We start from the raw sequence: 6,000 nt of genomic DNA on the forward strand, positions 1-6,000 counted from the left end.
TGAAATGTCCAATTACAAATTTAACGTACTTTCATACGTATATGAGCGATTGAACCATATGGAGCAAAAGCTAGATCATGCTATCCATAAACGTGAATAATGAATATGAAAAAAAATTGCAGATATTGTCGAAAAAGCTATTTTATTTACAAGAAAACTTACATTTATTCCAAGTATTTCTATAGGAGATTGATGGTATTTGTAAAAAATAAACATACCCTCGCTCACGTTTTTATATATAGCTCTTACATATTCATTTTGCAGAGCCTTCTACATCTGCAAGAGGCTAATGCAAGAAACTCAAATTGTGCCGAAATAAACAAGTAAAATTATAATGAAGTTATATTGCGTTAGTTATACGTACAAGATGTCTCATGTATAAAGTCTTGCAAATTGATGTTATTCCCCAGGACTCTTAAATGTAGAGATAAAATCCTTTTATGTATCTTATTTGCTGATACATTTTATTAACATTTTAATGTGTCGGAAAAGAACAAATTTCCAAAGAACTATATGTACTTCCAAAACGAATCATATACAATGGAAACTGCACAAATCATTTTGAGCAACGTCGGGAATGATCACTGAAATATCTCAGCGCGATAAAACTCAAATGCAAATTTAGTATATTAGCGCGATGTAAAAAGCGATGTAAATAAGAAAAGACATCACCTCGCCCTTTTACGTAGTAAACCGATGTGAAGGTTTAATTGGAAAGGAACAGTAAAAATAAAACACTGCCTGCAAATAATTCATTATCGGCACGAGACAGCTTATTGTCTGCAACGATGCCACGATTTACTTTAAATATCGAATCGAATGCGAATCGTTTTTTGTATTTAATAATTCGACACGTACCGATTACGCATGTGTAGATAGAATTTTAGATAAGATTATTAGCCAAAAGCAAAACGGCGACTAGTTAGATTAATTATTGAAGTATAAACGTGAGACTTTTAATAATCCACCGAAATTTAGTAATACCACCGAATAAATGCCTTAAGCAAAGAACCTTTTATAAATCGGCAATACGGACTGAAAGAGGAAAGCAAATATTGTATATATTCTGCAAAAAATTGCTGGAACATTGTAGTTAATTCGGCTATTTCTTGCAGAGTAAATAAGAATTGAGCGCCATAATTCATTTAAGTACAATAGCGTTTTGTATTTGTATTTAAATTATCATTAAGTCATTGATTACTGTTGGCATTGTAAATCACAATATAATAAAGTCTCAATTATTTCTAGAAATGTGATAAATTCAAAGCTATTCGAAATAAAATCAAATCAATTATTATTTAAATAAGTATCTCGTAAAAATCGAGATAATTCTCCTCCTTTATTATTTTACATCTTAACACTAGAACTACTACTAAAGCAGTTAAAATGACTGGTTTGTAATTTTTTAAATTAATAGCAATGAATTTTTTGAGACTTTCGGACTTTTGTTACAATATTAAATGATTAAATTAATTAATTTATTTTATCTCTTTCACACATCTCTTTTTTCGAAGAGATACAATAGCTATATATAGAAATAATAGACATATACATTTATCATCTAGTTCTAGTGTTAAATGAGATGGATAAAATAATGCGCGAATTCCAACTGCCGTTTCAAGATGATTGTAATCGTCTTATATAATAAACTTATATAATAATTTCGAATGACAGAAATCGCGTTATGAAAAATAATGCGAAAATGACTACTACTTGCTTGTTTCCACGAATGATACTGCAGCTTGCACATATAGAATAGCGCGCTACGCGCAAAAGAAATGTTGAAGCCAATTGATATGTTGTCGAAATATTAAACTCTTTATACAAATTTAGTTTTAATATTCTGTTGCATGTGTATTCTCAATTAATATTGATAAATAAATTATCATTATAAATTAATTCTAACATTTGATTTTTTATTATTTTTCGTATATATTAATAAGATGGTAACATTCGTTATAGTAATACATTATGATGCTATGACACGTTAATTATTAATAATAACTCTTTAGTTACATAATCTGTTACATAAACAAATACGGAAGACGAATTCAAGATGAAATATCCATCGAAATCCTTTACAGCTCACATTGACTTTAACGTAGTAAATCTATAAGATTTTATTTCTAATATTATTTTATAATAATGTCGATACGTAAGTATATATCTAATTAAATTTTCACAAATCTTGCGGTGGCGCATTGACGCACATGTCTTGAATTTCGGTCAAACGGGAATTGCGATTGAATGAATACCAGTGCATGCTCGGCGATTTTATTATATTGCGCGGTTAGTCAAGGCAAATAAAAAGATTTATTTACTAATTATCAGTCGCGACGCCCCTCGCTCCGGATTCATCCAGTGTCGGCCGCGTTCTGAAAATAAAAAAATAAATAAAGCGTTCGTTTCTCGCGGGCCAATAGCGACGCGGCGCGGTAATAGCAGCGGCGCGATGACGCAGCTACACGCAGAGAGAAACCTGAGATCCTGAGAGTGGCTTTTAGCATGTTACCTCAAATTTCAAAATGCCCTCGTGCACTAACGTCTCCTGAAGAAGTGGATGTAAACTACATAGCAACATTCACTTTTCTGCACCGCGGATATACAATTAGTGGTGCGTGTCCGTGCTACATCCACCTTTCAAGACTGTTATAAAGCTTTATTCTCGAAAAATTGCACGGAAAGAACGATTTCGTTGAAAGTTCTAAAAATTTTGTTAAAAACAGAACTGAAAATAATTTTTTGTAGAATCATCAAAATAATTTGTTGGAATGATAAAACTGATAAGCATTGCTATAAAACGTTTTGATATTCTAGCAATCGTTTTGACTTTCGCACAAAATTATTTCGATTATTAAACAAAAATTTTCAGGTCTGGATTTAGCAAAATTGTTCGTTCCGTGTGCGCATTCGAAAATCATGTCTTCTCTCAGATTACGAATATTTCCGGCGAGTAACACAGTCTTTGACTTTGTTCCGTGGGTTCCGTGTCAAGTATATTGTTTGGTTTTATTCCGTGCTTATATGTGTACAAAATATAACTATGTAATGAATAATGATAAAGTTATCTTGGATATTTCTTGATGGATCAAAGCCTAAAAGTATACATTTTTTTAAATGCATTTTTATACTGGCACTTCTTTTTAATTTATTATATTATATTATAATATATTATATTACATATTACTTAAACTTAAAATTTTCTTATACGAACAATATATTTTCAACTTAAAAAATTAAAATTTAATATAAAAACGCGAGCTCGAAGTGAAAAACAAAAAACATATGTGTTTATACATATATATTATATATTATACATATATACATATATATTAACGTATTATAAGAATATTTCGTATGTGTGCATATGTATAAGAGAGATGTGATTTTTATAAAACGGAAAATAAATCTTATTATTCTAACTATATCAAAGAATACTTTCAATTACGTTCCTACCTTCCTAATTAATCGCGTCTAACCCGATTCTTTCACCGCAGCCGATTCGAAAAAAACTCAAAGGGTGTGTTAGTTTTGATAATGAAATTCTCGTAGTCTCTTCAGCACAATCCAATAGGACTTGCACAGAAATTAAATACAGTTTCATCGCTAATTAATAGATCCTAGCCCGATTTTTTTACCGCAGCCGTTTCGAAGAAAACTTATGAGATGCGTTAGCTTTCATACTAAAATTCTTGCAGCCTCTTCGGCACAATCTAACAGAATTTGCATAGAAATTAACTTCTGTTTAATAACTAATTAATCGCGCCTATCCCGATTTTTTCACCGCAGCCATTTCGAAGAAAACTCATGGGATGCGCTACTTTTGATACTGAAATACTCGCAGTTCCTTCAGCACAATTCGATGGGACTTGCATAGAAATTAACTTCTGTTTAGTAACTAATTAATCGCGCCTATCCTGATTTTTTCACCGCAGCCGTTTCAAAGAAAACTTACGAGATGCGCTAGCTTTCGTACTAAAATTCTCGCAGCCTCTTCAGCACAATCCAACAGAACTTGCATAGAAATTAATAAATAGCTGAAAAAAAAAAAAATTTTTTTTTTGAGAAAAAAACGAGGGGTTTTTTTGGAAGAAAAAAAAACGCTTTTATGTTTTTTTTTCTAAAAAAATGTATTTTATGAAAAAAAAAACAATTTGATTTTTTTTCTATTTACATCTCTAGTGACTACATACATTTTTGACGTTATGATTTGATCGACAATGTCTAAAAATGGATGTAACTACGTAGTACCCGTTTCAAAAATGGCGCTAGTGTACGGGGGTTCTGACGTTCCCACGCAAAAAAAGCCGGGATCGTCGCTCCCGCTGTAGGCTGCTATAGTGCGACGATTTCAACCAGCGTGGCGGTATTCTTGGCGTGTGAAGTTAACGGAGTTAATCGCGCGATTTACGAACTCCCTTCGCCATCTGGGAACGTATCCGTTGCATTCGTGCTTCACATGTACGGTCGCGGGCCTTTCGCGCAGTATATCTTATTTTTTGTTTGCTGTCGCAACGATATTAAAGTGAGCGTCGTGTGCGATGGACATCGAATGTGTCGTACATATACGTACATACGTACAAAACGTCACGCGATTGTCATTATATTCGAGTGATTATTCCGCGTTTAATAATAATTAATCCTTAATTTCCATGTGTTATCGCCGCGCAGCGTTAAACGCGCATCAAACACGCGTCTTTTTAGATGTTGTTCCAATCGTGCTTTTTTCAAACGCGCGCGTTTGACTTGCCCTATATAACAATGCGTGTAACGCGTGCATATAAATCAGAAATAATAAATGTTTCGCGAACAAGTATTGTGTCAATTGTGTAAATTCTACGAAAAAACAGCAACAGGGAAACAATTAAGAGCGCGGAGGAGGAGGCCAGGTATTGAGGCATCGCGGTTGACGATGGCAGCGCAACTGAGAGGTGACTACCATACTTCGTAATTAATCAGTTTTATTATTCTATCTATTATTTTATCTATTATATATCTGTTTTATTACTGGTGGAAATAATGGTTGGTTGGCGCAGCAATGCATTATTTTCGATTATTCTATAACAGGGATACGCAACTGGCGCCTCGTGAATCCGACCGTGATATCCAAGCCTTGATCCGCAGGACAAATAAAAAATAAACTGAATTATTAGTGCATAACGCTGAATTGTTTTTTACTTTTTTAAATTTTTTTATTAGAGCATTTTTTTGAATAACACTTTATGAGAAAAAATTCTTTTCCGTAAAAAGCGTAGCAACACCGTGCAAAAAAAGAAAAAAATTTATACAATATATGGATAAGTTCTACATTTAACTGTTAGGATTTACGGTATAATCCATATAAACTCAAATTTCACATTGGGCTGCCAAAAAATTTAGTCGCGTATCTCTGCTGTATAGCTATATTATATTGCACATTGTCTAATTTATGAAATATTTTAAATATGTTCTAAGAGTTTTTTTCAAAATATCAAACCAAATATTTATAATAGTTATAACATCTATAATTACATCTATAACATGCATATAAAATAATTGAAATGTTTAAAATTTATATTCAAATTAGTATATAACAGGCGCGCGCTTCGCGCGCGCTGCGTATTGAATCCCATACATCTTCCAATAACATTAATACCAATTTACATTTTAATTAAACAAATATTAACAATTTTTGATAAAAAATAAATTTTCAAAAAAATGACGCTTATAGCGCGCGATGCGTATTAAACTCCATACATCGTCCAATAACATTTATACCAAATTACATTTTAATTTAACAAATTTTAACAATTTTCAATAAAATGACGTTTTAATCGGCCATATTGAATCGGCAATTTTTAAATAAAATCACGATTTTTTAGAAAATAGCCACATAATTCATCTTTAAGATAAGCCCAGAAAAAAGTCGATATTTTTATTTTTCTGGAAGATATGAATTTTTAAACATTGGGGAAAAGAAGCTTCAATATAGATAACACGGCATTTGATTTTTAAGATAAA

This window comes from Wasmannia auropunctata, unplaced genomic scaffold (genome assembly GCF_000956235.1).
Source record: "Wasmannia auropunctata unplaced genomic scaffold, wasmannia.A_1.0 LD336071.1, whole genome shotgun sequence".
Lineage (NCBI taxonomy): Eukaryota > Metazoa > Arthropoda > Insecta > Hymenoptera > Formicidae > Wasmannia > Wasmannia auropunctata.